A 15,047-nucleotide genomic window follows, 5' to 3' on the forward strand; every position below is an offset into this window, starting at 1 on the left:
AGGCACTTTTGTCTTCAGTCTTCCCATAAAATACTTCCCATAAACTGCAGTTTTGATTGCAGCACATTTAAAGAGGTGGGTGGCGAGCTGGTGTTGTCCAAAGGTGTGAAGTGGGTGGCCGTAGCATTGTTTTGCCCTCAGACTGCAGGTAAATCCAGCAGTCTCACTTTAGTGACGTGCCAATGACTGGGCCAGCCTTCAGACTAGTGAGGCAGGTAGGGAGGGACAGGTTGAAAAGTTGACTTCATACCACCGTGGTCCTGCACTTGTAATTGTACACCTGGTTCTATGAAAGTCCCCACTTCTCGAGAAGAAGGTGTAAGGAGGTCCCCTAACCACAATGTCCTAACCAAACCTATGCTTCTTTAGCACCCAAGAAGAGACACAACGTGAGAACCAAAAGATGACATCTTTACGCATCAAGCCTGCAAATAAAACCAAATGGGTAACTTTCACCACAGCAATCTAGTCATTCCAGATAAACATCTGCACAGCATGACAGACAGGTTTTCTTGGTGTCAGGCAATTAAATCTCTATCAAGGTATAAATCAAAACACCTGCTTACAAATCATCATCATAAAACATTGCTGGAGGTTATGTTTCCATGTTTCTTTTCTACAGTTTGCTAGCGTTGGATCTTTCTGGTATCCACTCTTTTAGAGTTGGCAGAGAGTAAGTCAGAAATTGAATTCAGGTATATGGATGAGTCTTAAAATCCTGAAAATAATATTGTGAACATTTGTTGAAGTTGCTTGTGCTTTCATTGGTTGGATATTATATTCACTTGAATACATTTCATATTATTATGTAGATGTATGGACAAACATAAAGGTATCAGATGTGTTACAGCTACTCATTGCATTTGCCTTCAAAGTGTCTGAAGGTCTGTCCCATCAGCTGGATTGTCCATCTGTAACTGATACCCCACCCCACCCCCAATTTATACATGTTGGGAAAGTGCCCAACAAGGAGTTGGGCCATCTGCAACAGGTGTCTTATGTCTTGATTTCTTACTGCCATAGACTGAGGTCTGTGAAATTCAACTTTGCTGCACTACAGAATTACTTAAGTGCGTTACCTTGCCCTTTTGAGACAAACAAATTAGATTTGCTGCTGATGATGTGTATTGTGTTGTGCTGGGCACTCTGCTTTTTCTTATTCCAGCCTTATAACATCAAAGCATTCACTGAAAGAAGATGCTATCATACTGTCTGCATTAAGTGACATGTTGCTGTGCAGGTCACACTGGAGGCCTGTTAATTTCCATCTCCCTTTACGTTGCTTCTAGTCAGATGTTTTAGAAATTCCAGTAAGAAATAAGGATAATATTATGTATGTTTTTGTCAGATATTTTAAAAAATGTAGCTTGTGCAAAAGTCATGTGTTCCTATGTGGTCAACAAGTGCCAAGCAACATTTAATAATGTGCCATTTAAAATGAATTAAGTTAAAACACAGCCTAAAAATGCTGCTTTTCCAAAGGCTCGCACAGTAATACACTGAAATCAGAAACAGGTATATTGTGACTGCTGTGGTAAGTGGAGGCCTCAGACAGTGCAGAGGCCAAGCAAAGAGACAAGAAACACCTGTGGAGAAGAGGAGATATAAATCTTGCAGAAACAGCAGACAGCTTACCTTCAATAGAGTATTAACTGTGGCCCTAACAACTGTCTTCTGCTCTTGGCTCCCCCGAAATGAAGACCCACATCTCCTGTGTTCCTGGAGTACTGGTTATCAGCCCCTGCAGAGATGTCTTGGGGAATGGCCAGGTCTCCTTCTCAGATGCCCAGAGTCTGCTTAGGGATGCTGTGGCTTGCGGAAAGGATCTTCCACTCCAGCTCTGTGCAGCTTATTGGAAAATATTCACTATTCACACTGTGGTTTAGGACTGACAGCTGTTAAGACAGAAACAGCATGCATATATGTTTCTGTTTGACGCAAGGGCGTTTAAAAACTAACCTTGTAAATCTTCAAACAACGGTGGTGATGGCAGGGTGCAACCGCAATGCACTCTGCTCTGTGTGAAGAGGGAACTCTGTCCAACCACAGCCAGAGCATGATGATCGCAGGAAGGAAATGGGGCTGGAGGGGCGGAAGATTAATAAAACTTACATGTACTTTTGTGGAGCATCTTGGCTGGTTCTGTTCTACAGTAAAAACTTTACAGGTATCAATAAAAAAATTCCCATTGAATTTATTGCTCTGAGATTACTCCCCTCATCCACCCAAAAAACAGAAAGCTCTGGAAAAAAACAGGTAGTACCGAGTGTCATTAATTCTCCATGGAAGTACATTGTTGAAGAATCATCATCGTTTTTAGGCTCAGACACTAAATAAAAGCACTATACTGGCAGCTGAGCACTGGATGTGCCTGACAGTACTCTGTTTCACTAAAGAATAGTTGCACTTGCATATGTCATGCAACTTCTCCCAGTTCTTACCTGAACGTGGGCTGACCCAGTCATGCATTTTCTTATTTGGGACACTGAGCACAAAACATCGTTTTGCTTATTTCTATCTGTGGATCAAGCCATAGTAGAAAAACAGTTGTTTCACAGTGGTGTAGAAAAAAATGAGATCTTAAACACAGGCTGAAAGCAACCTGAAACCCCAAATGAGAGACAGAACATAATCGTGCAGATACAACTGCACACAATTATTCACCTGGAAGATAAAGACTGAACAGGCTGAACAGCTCACAAGGGTCTCCAGGAGCAGAGACCCAAGGCGAGTGGAGCTGGGACCTGTGAGAACCCATGAGGAAACATTTCCTCTTACCCAGGTTTTCCCAACCGATCAAATAACGTCCAGCATTTTGGTATTCACCCAGGACTACATCTGGGCCAGGGTCGCCTAGGTTTAGAATACAGCAGGTGTGACAGACCAAACCAGGATGTGCTCACCTTCTTGAAATTAGCATTCCCTTAGCTTGATGCAAAAAACAGGTAAGGTTTGCCACCTCCTGTCCCAGTAGAGCCAAGAAGTAAGGAGCCATTCTTCATTTTTGTTTTTATCAATACTTACTATCGTATATGCAACTCTTTTCAAAACTGGCTTCTGAACTACCCTCCGCTTGTTCTTAAAAAAAAATCAAGTAATATTCACAAATATCATCCTAGATAGTTAATCCTGCTCGGGTGAATAGATGCAAGTGGAGCAAACACAGCATGACATTTAACAGCATAACCATGGCACCTCCACTCCTTGAATGAAGCTAAATGCAAATATTATCTCTTTCTTCTCCCTGTATTGTCTTGCCCTGAAAACTAAACAGGCCTTTTCTTTCAAGCACTGACAATTTAATTTGTTTCTCTGGGCTGAAGAGATTAGGTGAAAAGGCAGAGGCAGGATTAATTTACCATTGAAGTAAGGGGATCGAGTTCTGTTGATTTCAGCTGAGTTGTTTGCTCTCTTGCATCAGCGAGGGATTTGAACCTGAAGCTGAAGATGCATTTTTGAAGATGAAACTGATCTTCTGAAAATGGTGAAATGTTTCCATAGGAAAGTAACTAACTGTGTGTGGCTTGATGACTTAGCCTAGCCATCAGCAAATCCTTCCAGCTTCAAAACATTTCCAGGAATTTATTTGCACACAAACAATCACTGTTACTACTGCAATTACACCTTGGACACCTGGAAGACCATGTCTTCGGCACTGCACAGAAGGCCACTCAGAATAAATCCCAGGCTAAGGGCTGCTTACTGTCATTCATCAGGATGAGATCAGCTCCTTTTTGTCAGGTTTTTCCATGTGACAGTATGCCTTTCTCACAGGAAAAGGTTGTCTGTCAGGCCACAGCTGGAGAAGGCTGGGACAGTTTTGTGTCAGTGGGCACCAGGGAATGATCAGCACAAACACCGGTGTTCCAGGCAGCCCAAACAGGGGGCAGCCATACACATTAGACAGGCCACACTATAATCATCCTCAGTTCCTGAAGGAAACAGCAAGGAAGGTGCTCTCACATTTCCACAAAGCTTCATACTAGCTACGCACAACGCTGACACTATACGGAGTCATGTGCAATGCAGTAATGAGCTGGCTGCTCAGCCTTATGCTGCTCGTGGACTGGTACCCCCCTCGACAGCTAGCCTGGGAGATAGTCCAGCCTCTGTTGAACTCATCACAACTGCTCCTGCAATCACCCTCACAACACTCCTAGCGATGCTGAGAAGCCTTCCTGTCCCCACTTTGCAGATAAGAAGCAGAGATAAAGCCATGGCTATGAAGTGAAGTGAGAAGTCAGCCACAGGCTTGGGTCTTCTCACTGAAAGAGCTTTAAGTTAATGCTTCACACCTCTGATATCCTAGAAAAAGAGCTGAACTGACAAAACAACCAGTTTATGCATCTTATTTTCATCCGTAAAAAGTACAATTCCCCATAAATATTCTCTCAGCAGTAAACTCAGTTCTGGTTGTTCTCAGCATCCTCACTCTATATACATCCAGCTGTTTATTGCTACCATCCACCCTGTCCCCCAAGGATAATCATCAGATTCATGCACTAAACTGATCTAAGTTTTAAAATAACCAAATATGGCAGAAGATGTCAGCAGCAGATAGTCTGCAAGTGCAGAACCACCGCAACTACACCGCACCCCAGATTCCCACTTACTGTAATGGGCCCATACAGAAGGTAAATGGCAAAGCAGGCAAAGATCATGCATGGAATGCAGCGGGTTGTTGCTTACATATGGTATTTCTAGGTGACGCTCTCGTGCCAATAACATGCAAAGATTACACACACTGCTGAAGCTTTTGTTCAGTGCTGGACATGATTTTGAACACATCCATTGTCCTGTGGACCCAGTGCAGCCCATGTTAAGTCAACATGAGGATCCTCAGCAGTTTCCGTATGCTTTGGGTCAGACCTTATAAGCTGACAGGTTTACTTGTAAACATGAGATTTCATGAAATCATCTACATTACAAAATGATGCTACAGGATTTCATTTTGCTTACGGGCGCTTTGATTTTTGTTTTTTTACAAACATATTTTTTAACTTTAATATTATCTCAGTTTTTGCCTTACAGAAGAGATTGAATTTAGAACCCTGAATGCCTATTATCGAACATTTAATGCCTATTATCCTATTCTTCCTATTCGGTCTTAGGATGAAGTAGTAACTCCTTCCATAATAGCCAGCAGCAGTTGTATTAACCACAACCAAGCAAAGACGAGTACAGCGTCAACAGGAAATAAAAACTGCTATTAAGTGCAATAAAGCCACAAGCTGGCTCACACATGATCTGACTTCTGCATGAGTTTTAACTTCAGAAATTTCTGCTGATTTCTGCCCTCAAAACCATGAATACAAAGTAGCAGCCCACTGTCAAAAAGCATTCTCTTTTCCTATGTAAGTTCTGGAAAAGCCTTTATCTGGAGAATTACAGAAAAAAAAGCATGGCCAAATAAGAAGATATTCCTACAGAGCAGGCTTACCTAAAAAAATGCAAGTATCAGAATACTCTTACCCTTAAAGGATGCTTGTCAGGCATTACTTCACTTTACCACCCTGTTTTCCAAGTCGCCCAAAAAAGGCCACCACAGCCCAGCTCTGAAGGTCAACAGACATGAGCTATTTCAGACCAACAATGCAGAGACTGTCAAAGCCATAGGCACTGGCAGTCCCTCCTCTTCCCTCTTGAATACCTGCTCCAATTTTAGTTCGGGCGCAGAAGCCAGAAAAGCCGCCTGTCTCTCAAAGCAACACCCTAATAAATTCATTTAGTAGCCTTATCAGTAGGACTCGGCACTTCCCACTGCACGCAGAAACCAAGACCTCCTGGGTGCCAAGGTAGAGCAAAATAACTCACAGTACTCAGCACTGTGCATGCTGAGGGCGCTGCAGGCAGCTATCGTGTGCTACACTAGGTCTGCCTCTGTGTCGCTGAACAGTTTTAGACAGAAGCCTCACCTGGAGGCTTTGCAGCAACCAAATCCCAAGGTAAACAAAGGCACAGACTGAGAAAGCATCAGGAGAAAATTACTCTTACTCCTTCTTACTCTATGGCGGCAGGAACAAACTCTGAGCTTCCAGCCAGAACTAGAGAGAAGTCTGCCCCTAGAGACCCCAGCACTGCTGGGGCATCCGATCAGGCTGATGACAAATGCCAGGCAAATGCCCTGCATTAGGATTACCGTTAAACACATTTCCCCTGAGCAGCATTTGTTTCCTGTAAGATTCTCAGGTCAGCTCTGCTAAAGCTGCCTTAAATTCCAATATCCATAGCAAATAGGGAAGGCAATCTAAATCATAATAAATAAATAACAGTATAGCTTTGGAGGAGAGCAGAAGAGGTGCTTCTTTATATTAATGACAGCTCCCAGGTTCTCCACTATTAACCTTGCTAATGGCTTGACATTCCTGTTGATCATAAGCACTGAATATGGGATCGAAGGATAAATTATCTGATGCCCCAGACACTTGAGATAAAAGAAAAACAAAGAGTATGAGCTGTGCTCAGTTAAGAGCTGTGCTTGATATCTCTTTAAAAGGGAATCACAAGTCACTAGCGTTTTCTTGGGGGAGGGGGTGGAGTGGCAGATGAATGAAAATAAAATCTCCCTTTACTAACAGTTCCTGGATGAGAGAACAGCCAATAGTGAGTGGGGCCAGCTCCTCCACCCATCAGGGTGCCTATGCTAGCTCACTACCAAGAGGTGTGTCCTTGCTTGTCTGGAAAAAAAGTCTGGCAGCCGGCAAGCTTCCATCTAGGCTCCAAAACTGCACGTGACCTGGCAGAGTTTTAAACGAGTGTCTTTAATATTGCAAAGCTGATCCAAACCCAGCATGATACTTAATAGCATGTGTCGATCTCTAATGAAGAATGGTTGCTAAGGAAACCACTTAAAAGCCTGCTTTAAAATATTTTGCACATACTCAAAAGCCAGAAGGATTTCCTGCTGTCAAATCACAAGAGCTCCTCAATGGTCATTAGGAAAATTCTTTAATCATTAAGACAGACATATGCTTGTGGTTCCTCTCAGCAGACAGATGACTGAATTCTGAACTGGGATATTACCTTACTGAAGTCCTGTTGCTGAAACAAAATCAGCTGTACTGCTGCACAGCCATTCCAGAGATCAGATCTTTCAACTACATATTTCTAATACTAAGTTACCATGGCTGATATCCTAATGTTTTAAGTATCACAACTTCTCTAACTTAGGATACTTCACAAGGGTTCAAGGACAAGTTCAATTTGCACATGCTGTAAATGGAGAACGCCAAAGGCACAATGTGAAGGACTAGGAATATTCTGTTCCAGCCCACTTTTTCCTGCATTTAAGAGGACAGATTCTTCACTAGGGGCACAAAAGGCTCAGCAAAAAACTTTTTCCTGCTTCCAAATAAACTGGATACTCAAAAGCCATTTAAAGTTTTAGGATAAACAAAACAACCGTTTGTGGTTTTTTTTACTTTCAGAAAACATGCTGTATTCAGTCTAACTTTCCCTATAGTAGGCCTCATAGTGTGCTGCTTTGTAGCTAGAGTGGTGTTGAAAATGCAGCAGATTTTTTGGCTGCTGGTGAGCAGTGCTGGCACTGCTCATTGAGGACAGGGAGTGATAGAGTTGCTTGGTGGGCACCTGGTGAGCAGCCAAGAATAACCTGCCACGCCTGGGATCACTAAGTACAGAAACTTGGCTTTTGTTTTAATGGCTACAGCTAATCCTCTAGCCACGATTTTCATTTGACTGTCCCAGAAAGTGTACAGTTAGATATAGAAGTTTATTTTCCATCTTTACTGGGACAGAAGCAAGCCATGTCATCTGAATTGAGAGGAGTCCAGTGGAAACAGATGTGCAGCTGACTCCCATCTTTCCTACAAATAAGAACTGGTTCAGAGGCAGCAGTCTGATCTGGGTGCTCCTGTGAATCTGCTCAAGTTGCCACATAACCATCCTGTTTTCAGAATGCCTTCTGTCTCTGTGTAAGTCATGGGTCCCATATGAGACAGAAACTTACTGAGTAAGATTCCAGAGGAAACAAGACTATCATATCCTAAAATCTAAGCACACAAGGGACGTCACATCACCCATAAAAGTATAGAACATGAGTTTGAGAAATAGGCATTGCACATAATTTGTACAGTGCCAAAAATAATGCAGTTTCACTTTTCTATTTCTTGTTTCTAATCAGAATGCTTATTATTTTTCTTAGTCATGTTTCAATGTTAATGCTACTATTAATTATGCAAGGGCAATACATGGCAAGAGTGCCAAAAAGCACATTTCCCTGGAAGAAGGAAGCTGCTTTTCACCCACACCCTGCATGCAGTCCTTGCCAGCAAGAAGCATGGCTGCTCCACCAGGGCAGGCAAGCTGGGGATAAGGGTGATGGTGAGGTGGGCAGGGACCTCACTGACGGTCCCATGGCACCCGAACACAGAGAGCCAGGCCAGCTGGTGACAGCAACAGTGGTCAGCCACAGTCCAAGGACCACCAAAGCTGACCATACAGACAAGAGAGGTTCAAGGTCAAGCCAGGAAGTTACATCAGCCAGGGAAGCACAGGATCAGCAAGGTACACGGCCAGGCATGCGAGTACCTACAGCATAGCTCAGACAAGGGCCTGAGCTTAAATCTGGCTCCTGAACCAAGGGACAGAGATCCCCAATAAGGTTTCCCACAGCTCCTTTCCCAGCACTGAGATCCATGCTGACAGCTGGGCCATGCCAGGACTGGCCACAAGCACAGGCAGCTAAATGCCCATGGCAGGGGTAGAGCCCGTGGAACTTCTTGGCACAGTTAGGGTCTGACAGCAGCCATGCAAGCCTTTCCCACAATTAGCTCACCAGATTTTGAAGGGCTGCCTTTGAAAAGTGCCATGAAAGATGATAGTTGTTGTCAATTACTTGAAGGTCAGTGTTAAGAGGGTGAGTACTTGCCTTCACCACAGCCACAGGATGTTTTCTGGTCTCTTCTGATGTGCTAGCAGACCTAGAGAGTACAGAGAGATAATTAGCTGGGAGTGTACCATAAGGAACAATTCTTCACTTCTGAGGAGAGAAAGCATACTGAAAAAGTAAGTTTTCCCACTTGTAATGTCAGGCATCACAGAGCACATGGTGCTGGTGAGAAAAGCATGGTGTTCAGAACCAGTTTGCTCTGCATTTCTGGCTTGATCCGAGATCTAATGCATGGCCATTACAACGGGCATTTCTTTTCCAGCCACCCAAGAATCACAGCTTCTGTGAGCTCAGTTACACCGCTGGGGAGGACAGCATGCTAGCACACTGGCATCCAACCTCCCCCTGCCTCCAGTAGCTTGGTTTGTTTTCCAGTCATATGAGACAGTCAATGAAGGTTTTAGAATCTGAAGATGGAAGGATGCAGAAAAGAAGCACGAGTAAAAAAGGGAAGAGAGGTAGCAAGAGAGAAATAATCACAGAAAAATATGTGCAAATTGTGAAGGAAAAGGAGAATGGGAGGTGGGGGAGGGAACGGTCAGGAACATGATGGAGAAGCAAAACCAGAGGCAGTAAGACAGAAAAGAGCAAGAAAGGTAATCTTGCAGTTACCTTCCATGTTAGGAGAGCTGGAATCTAGAAAATTTAAGTCATCTTTTAGGTAAAAAAAATAAAAAATAAAAAAAAAAAAGCAAAGGGAAAGTCCAAATTAACTGTTTGCAGTCAAAAACAAATGTTGCATGGTATGGGCTCCTGCCCTTCCTGTTTCTGAAATTTTGCCTCCTGTCCTCAGGGTGCTGTCAGAGGCTCCTCAAATTACCAAGTGCTGTACTGTAGCCTATCCCCACCGCCCTGCACCTCTACCTTTTCCACTGTGGATCCTTGCTGTTGTGCCCTGGCCTCATCTTCAAGCCTGCTGCCTTCTCACAAAGCTCTTCTTATGCCTGCTCTTCTTTCCTGCCACCTTGAATTCTTGCCTCAGCCTCTTCAGCTGCATCCTACTTAACTTCCAAAACCCGGGAAATATAAGAGTATTTCCACTGCATATAAAGGCTCAGCACAAAACGTACCATTTCCATGCTGGCCTTCACTGCAAACTATCAAGGGTAGAAATTGTCTCTCAGCACCCATGCCTAACATCATATAGGTCTGACACTTCTGGGAAGCCCCTGCTGGTACAGCTCTCTAAATAGCAATACCTGTCGTACAGGGTAATGTACTGTTTTCATTTGCAATACATCACTGTGCCAGTTTGGATACACTGCTGTATAGATCACCTTCTGCTCAGGACAATCTCCATGCCAGGAGAACTAGTTTCCACAGTGCATTGTTTTTCCTTTGTCTCACTGAAAACAAATGGGAACCAGGGAACAACGTGCAGCGACAGATGACAGCATTACTATGCTCAAAAGACTCACAGGGTCAAATTTCATTCTGAATGCTGAGTGGGACACCACACATCTGGAAACCAGAACAATCTGGTAGGTGCTACCATGCTTGCCTAACCTCTTCTTCTACAAGTAGACCCATACAGTGAGAGCAACAAGGGGGTTTCTTGCTGCTTTTCTGGCCAGAAGCCAATGGATTTTGTAGTCGAGGGACATCGTGGAGTGGGCACTAGGATGGCTTAGGTGTCCTCTACTGAACATGGAAGGGAGACAGCTGACATCAAGCTCTGTTCAGAACACAGTAAAGATGACATTGCAGCAGATCATTAATATTAATGGCAGCTTTGACAAATTAAGGATGTCACCCCACCTAATAACAGCACTAGATACAGATAGTTAGGTCCAAGTTTTCAAGAATCTGTACTCATAGTCAGGTGACCTAAGAACTCGGTTTCCTGAAATACAGTGCTTTTGCGATGTCCCTAGGTGGGAAATCGAAATCATCGGTCTGTAAACCTACAGATCCAACATCACATTTTAAAGAGCATTTTATAAAGTAACGTCAAAATCAATCACAAAGGAAAGTTAGAGGCGATAATGCTCTTGAAATTTAACAAAAAAACCCAAACCAACAAACAAAAAAACAACCCAAAAACTTCCATAACTCACAAATATCTGGGATAAACTTGACAGTGGCCTCCTTAAGCTCCTATGGAAACTGCGTCAGCCGGCATTTTTCTTTGCAGGCTTCTGTTTTCCAGTCTACTTGTCTAGCGGACAGCACGAGGGCAAGGGGAAGGTGCGTTTCAAATGCTTTTGTAATTAGAAGCAACTGATTTGCCAAATTGCGATAAAGGCCAAAGGCCGTGTCAGTAGCACGGCGCCTGGCAAATGATCTCTTTAAGCCGCCGTTCGGACACGGGTCAGGTATGGAGGGGCGGCAGGGCCCTGGCACAGGCACGGCTGCCATTCCGCACCTACTGCCCTTTTTCCCTTAACAACACAGACACCTTTCCCCAAGGCGCTCTCGAGAAGCCGGTGCTCCGCGGGCAGCCTGCCGGGTCTGCCACCGGGCCGGCCCCGGCTTCGCGGGCCGAGGAAGGCGGCGGAGCGCCAGGAACGGCCTGTGCCGGGACACCGCCGGGGCAGCCCCGCTGCCGCCGCCTCGGCCGAGGCCGCACCCCCCTCCCTCCCCCTGCTCCGGGCCCTGCGAAGGGGAGAACCGGGACGCGGGCCGGCCGCCCCCGCCGGCACAGCAAGGCCCCCGCCCGGATCCCCTCAGCGGGGCGTCGGCTCCCGCCCGCCCTTCGCGGCCAACGGCCGGGCGCGCGGCGGGCGGGGTGGGGCGGGGGCGCTGGGGGGGGCTCGGCCGCCGCGGCTGCCGCCATTGGGGCGGAGAGGGGCAGGGCTAGGGCGGGGCGGGCCCGCGCTGCCGCCCCATTGGCCCGGCGGGCTCCGGCCGCCCGGCGGGGCGGGGCCGGGCCGGGGGGAAGGCAGCGGGGGGCGGTGGGGCCGGCGCCGTTCTCGCAGCTCTGGGCCGCAGGTCAGCGGCGGCTGCCCGGGCGCGGGAGGAGGTAAGGGCCGTCGCACGCCCGCACCGGCAGCCCGGCGGCCGCAACGGCGTTTAGCGTAGCGCCGGGGCCCGGGGTGGGGGTCAGGGAGGGGAGGGGGGCGCTGGGGGAGCGTGGGGGTGCAGGGCTCGGAATCTCCTCCCTCCGCTCGTCCGTTTGGCTGAGGGGAGCCGCGCTGAGGGGAGCCGGGTGGGTGGCGGCTGGGGCCGGGCCGAGCGGCGGGGGCAGCGAGCCAGCCCGGGGGGAGCGGGAGGGCTCCGCTCCCCGGCACTGGCTCCTGCCGGCGGCGGCAGGCGCGGTCTTGGAAGCCGCGGCGGAGGGCGGCCGGGCGGGGACCCCGTGGGTCTCCGTGCGGCCGGGCGCACCGCAAAGGCGGCAGCGGCGGGGGTTGAGGGGCCGCTGACCTGGCCGCGCCTCCACCGGCCCTGCCCCTCGGGGTCGCGCCGTGCCCCGCAGCCGGCCGGCCCCAGCGGGCCCCGCGGCGCTGCCCGAGTGGCCGCACGGCTGCGGTGCGCGCAGCGACCCGGGCGGGCGCAGGCGGTGCGGGCTGGCCGCGGTCAGTCGGCAGCGGCATGAACCTTGGCGTTGCAGCTGCCTGCGGGTCACCATCCCGGCAGCGGGGAGGGGGTGTTGTCACAGGCTTACAAACCTCTCTGATTTAAGACGAGCTTAACATAGAGGGACAGGAAATACTGCTCAGAGCTGTGGGGTTTGAGAAGCCTGCAAGGCAAGTGCGCTTATACATGCTCAGAGTTTAAAATTCCTTTTTAAATATGTTTAATCCCCGGGGCAGAAAGAACGCCTTCTCTTTCTTCCGGGTTTCTTTTTTTTCCCTTTTCTTATTGCAGTCTGGAAAATTTCCATCTGCTGAGAAGCAGCTGGTCTATAAAAGGGGCACCGGTCACATTGAACTAGGGTTTAATTGCTCACTTTGTTCACTTTAAGCCTTGTATTTGTCTGTCTGCAGGATCTATTTCTGGAGGTTAAACATGTACAGATTAATAGGATCAGATGAAGCACCTCAAAACAGACTTCCATCTAGAACTGCCTGTATCTTGGACTTTGGCTTTAACATCAGTGCCCCCTTTTTCAATGCATTGCTCTTGTTTTGCCCAGACAGGCTTGCCTTGTGCTTGCAAATACACCAGTTACAAAAGTGCAGGCTGTTGTATGTCCGACTAAAAGCGTAACTATTTACATCACAGGAACTAAAGATCAGGTTCCTACTCCTGACTTGCAGAGACACTTGAAAAGTGAAACCATCATCAGCATTTATACTTGCCTGGAAAAAAAGGCCTTTTGAGAGTTGAATATGATAGGGAACAAACACACTAATTAGCTTGAGATTTTGGATTAATCCTCTGATTCATGCTGTGGATACTGGGAGTTCTAAATATAGTTAGCATTTCATGTTCTCCTTTCAAGCTGACGGAAGTGAAACCAAGTGTGAGTTTTTTTAATTGGCAGGTTTTAAATTTGGTCGTGCTGTGTCTCATAGAAGGAAGTTAACATACTGTTATGAGTCGAGGGAAGAGAACAGAAAAAGTAACTCAATAAAGTTATTAAGCCAGTTATTAACAATAAACCAGTTATTAAGCACCTGTAAGTATACTGAAATAAAGATGTGATGTTGCAGTCACCTTGACAATAAAATGGAAAATGTTAAAATTCCAAGTGGTTAGTTCCACTCACCTGGTGGCCTAGCCCACATTCCTCTGATGCAACAGCAACCTTTCCCAGCACTTTTGGCCTTTTATCAAGTTGGCAGTCACTCTCTTAAGTGCTAAGTAAAGAAACCTTTCTTCTAAGACTCACACGAAAGGTAAACCGAGAGCATCTAGAACAACATGCTTTGAGCTGTGAATGACAAGTTTAATGGGGGGCTCCAAAAAGCTCATGTCGCAGCCATTTTCTGCTAAAGCAATGACTTACTAAGTTACCTTTGACTGCGTGTTTTTGCCAGCACCTGGATTTTGTTTAGTAATTTAAAAAAGGAGTTTTAACAAATATTTCAGATCTACAGACACAATTGTGATGGGCAAGGGGAGAGTACAATGACAAGGCACTCCAGCTCAGAATTACAGTATCTCTCGAGTACACGTGTTGCTCTTTGCTGCTCAATTGCATCAGACTGCCCTGCCGTCTTTTTTGGCGTTCACCGTGAGCCTGCATATTTTTAATTCCTTTATTATGGCATATAATAACTTTCACTCGTAATTTTGCTCTCGGCAAACTTTGAGCAATCAGGTTAGAAATCCCTCACTTAAAATTTAGTGCGGTTAGTTAACAGTGATCTGATGGTCCAGTTCAAATTACTCCGGTGCAACAACATGCAGTTACTACAGATTGCATCCTAGCCTGTTGGACATTAATGAAGGTGGGTGTTACTCTGCAAAAGGTTACATAAGCCCACCTTTCTACTTTTTCTGCGTGCTAGATGTGTCATCATTAGTGAATTTTTATCTGTGCTGAGCCAAATCGTGTGTTTAACTCATCCGGGCTGGAAAAGAGACCTGAGAAGCCAGTAGAAAATCTTGCTTACCTGTGTTAGCCAAGGGAGCCCCTTTCAGGTGGCAGAGGACTTCGGGCCAGGCACAACAGCAAATTGCTGCACGGGGTTTTCTGGGTGCAAGTTTGTATACACAGTTGTGTATGGCCATGGATACAGTCTTAGTGGTCATTCTTAGGTAAACCTAAGAAAATCACAATTAACTTCACAGGTCTATGTTGAAGAATATTGTTCAAGTCCTCAATGAGTATAACAAGCAAATATCACGTGCAGATGAAAAAACTCTTTAAAATCTAAGCAAATATATTTCTTCTGCCTTTCCCTCCTCAGGAGCTACAGTGCAGATGCTTCAGTGTGCATTATAAGCTTGTTTTCATGACCTTACCATATTTTTTCACACATTCATATTTTAGCTGACATGGAGCAAAGTCATTATTGCTCTTATTTGCTCCAGCACACCCTCTTCAGCCTTTGAAAATTCAGGATATCATTATGCAGGTGGCCAGCAGAAATTACTTACCTTCATCTATCTGCAGTACTCCCTGTTAAATGTAGGCTGGTCTGTGTGGGATTGTTTCTCGGTGAGTCATGCAGATTGCTCTGTAGTTTCTTCTAGGAAGTGCTGTGCTATGCATGATTAGCGGGCTCTGAGGGTGACATTGTTTCCT

The 15,047-nt window shown here is 46.2% G+C and overlaps 1 long non-coding RNA gene across 9 annotated transcripts in view; it reads right to left on the reverse strand.

Annotated features, from left to right (window-relative positions):
• The window catches only part of LOC114016308 (uncharacterized), a 32,316-nt gene extending 17,309 nt beyond the window's left edge, over positions 1-15,007 (reverse strand). For 2 of the 9 annotated variants that reach the window (XR_008734226.1, XR_008734224.1), the window contains exons 1-3: positions 14,900-15,007; positions 14,413-14,563; positions 1,636-8,942 (exon numbers count right to left, since the gene is read on the reverse strand). This is a non-coding gene — a long non-coding RNA (uncharacterized LOC114016308). Of the gene's footprint in view, positions 1-1,635; positions 8,943-10,968; positions 11,526-14,412; positions 14,564-14,899 lie in introns of those variants that run through there. The other 7 variants (XR_008734240.1, XR_008734239.1, XR_008734241.1 and 4 more) reach the window with 7 other exon arrangements.
• Between the last annotated feature and the right edge of the window lie 40 nt (positions 15,008-15,047).

Source organism: Falco cherrug, chromosome 1 (assembly GCF_023634085.1).
Source record: "Falco cherrug isolate bFalChe1 chromosome 1, bFalChe1.pri, whole genome shotgun sequence".
Classification (NCBI taxonomy): domain Eukaryota; kingdom Metazoa; phylum Chordata; class Aves; order Falconiformes; family Falconidae; genus Falco; species Falco cherrug.